Raw genomic sequence first — 2,347 nt, 5'->3', positions numbered from 1 at the left:
TTTTTTGGTTGGAAACATCCACCTCGAAACCTTCTGAAATTTGCTTCATCGCCTTCTGCCAAACTCTTTGTATACTCCTCACTTCTACATTAAAAAATTGTGCAAGGTCTTTCTTATCCGTTCTCTTGAACTTTCCACCTCTACTCATACACAATGTGTGCAATGCCACATAAGCAGCATATTTTCTTGGTCACTCAGGGTTTTCCTCTTTCTAACTCCTTGTTCAAGAACTGCAACAAGAAACACAACAATGAATAAAATATTAGTCCTACTCAAATTATCAAATGATAAATTGATAAAGTATTTAAATGGTCACATGTTTAAATGATCAAATGAGTTACTATTACTGTTTATTTCTAGAAAGTGGAGTTACTGTTCATTTTCATAAACTAGAGTTGATGTTCATTTCCAGAAACTTGCTAAATGAGACACTGTTACTGCTAAATGAGTATATTGTGCTTGCTGCTATCATCTTCGCGGGGATCATTGCCTCTCCTTATTTGCTCCATGTTGATATCATGTTCACCAGGATCATTGCCTCTGTGTGAGTCCTCCATGTTGATCTCATCTTCAACATGATCATTGACTCCCTGTGAGTCCTCCATGTTGATCTCATTTTGACTGATATCATCTTCTTTGGGCAGAGTACAGTTGAGGACAAATTCCATGTTGTTGCCACTCCCTGTTGATTTTGATTGTGATGAACTCCTGCTGCTCCTACTCCCTATTGATTTTGATGAACTCCTGCTGCTACTCCATGTCGCTACTTCTATGTCTCCCTATTGCTTCTATTGTTGCTATGTCTTGTTGTTGCTACTGATGTTGTTGATCTCGCTAAATTTTTTGATGCTGTTGTTAAACTGTTTTCTGTTCAACTATTGGTAAATTGTGATAAACACCCTCTTATTGGCCTGATATTTTGGTTTGCATGAGACGGGATAAGCAGGATCCAACACCACTAGGACCTCGTGTGGCGATCTGCACCCTGGATCAAAAGAAAAACCTCCGGCGATCTGTTGGGCGATGGGTGCATCACTGGGAGAGGACCTCGTTGAGGCAGCTGGGAGTGCATAGGCGGAAGAGCTGCTGCTGCCGACAGACGGAGGGGCTGCTGTTGGCTGGTGGATGAGCTGGTGCTGATGTCTGGTGGAGGAGCTGCTGGAGCTGGTGCTGGCTGGTGGAGGAGCTTCTGGATCTACTGCTTGCTGCCGGAGGAGCTGCTGCCGCTGGCTACTGGAGAAGTTGCTGGTAGCTAGCAGACGAGCTGGGCAGAGGAGGTAGGGGCGGATGAGCTGGGGCAGAGGAGGGGCCACACAAGCTGGGGCAGAGGAGGGAGCAGACAAGCAGAGCAGTGAGATTTGGGTCAATTTGAAATTAGCGAGCTGGCCGGAGGTGGGGGGCGACTGAGATCTGGGTTAATTTGAAATTAGCGAGCTGGCCGGAGGTGGGGGGTAACCTGGTCAATTGTCCATATTTTCACCTGGTCGGAAGTTTTCTTAAACGTCTTATGTTTCGTTACACAGGGAGTATATGACAAATAAGCTAAATTAAAGAAGAAAGAGAAGAATCAAGAAGAGAGGAAGGAGAAGAAAAACAAGAATAAGGAGGAGGAGGAGGAGAAGGAGATGGAGAAGGAGGAGGAGAAGAGGAGAAGAAGAAGGAGAAGAAGGAGGAGAAGAAGGAGGGCTCCTTCTCCTTCTTCTCCTCCTTCTTCTCCTACTCCTCCTTTTCCTTTTCCTTCTTCTTCTCTTCTTCTTCTTCTTCTTCCTTCTTTTCATTTTTCCTATTTCTTCTCCTCTTCTCCTGTTCTTGGAGCTAAATTATCTAAGTATAGGTCCTTTCGGAGCTAACTTGGGTAAAATAGGAGAGAACTTAGCTAAGTATATGTCATTTTTTATTAAATAGGCCATTTTGGAGCTAACTAAGCTAATTATGTCATTTAGGTGGAAGCCTAGCTAACTATAGGTCCTTTCGGAGCAAACTTGGGTAAAATAGGTCATTTCGGAGCTAACTATGCTTATTAAGCCATTTTGGAGCTAGCTAAGCTAATCATAGCCCATTTAATACCTAAGTTAGGGGGAATAGGTCATCTTGGAGCTACGTAAGCCTTATTATGTCATTTAGGAGAGAACTTAGCTAAGTATAGGCCATTTTTATTAAATAGGCCATTTTGGAGCTAACTAAGCAAATTATTTCATTTAGGTGGAAGCCTAGCTAACTATAGGTCCTTTCGGAGCTAACTTGGGTAAAATAGGTCATTTCGGAGCATTGTTGGGGAAAATAAGTTAAGGAGAATAAGAAAGAGGAGAAGAAAGAGGAGAAGGAGAAGAAGAAGAAGAAATCAAGA

The sequence above is a fragment of the Hordeum vulgare genome, chromosome 3H (genome assembly GCF_904849725.1).
Source record: "Hordeum vulgare subsp. vulgare chromosome 3H, MorexV3_pseudomolecules_assembly, whole genome shotgun sequence".
In the NCBI taxonomy this organism is placed as follows: Eukaryota; Viridiplantae; Streptophyta; class Magnoliopsida; order Poales; family Poaceae; genus Hordeum; species Hordeum vulgare.
The sequence above is the reverse complement of the archived record's forward strand: the minus strand, read 5'-3'. Positions refer to the sequence as shown.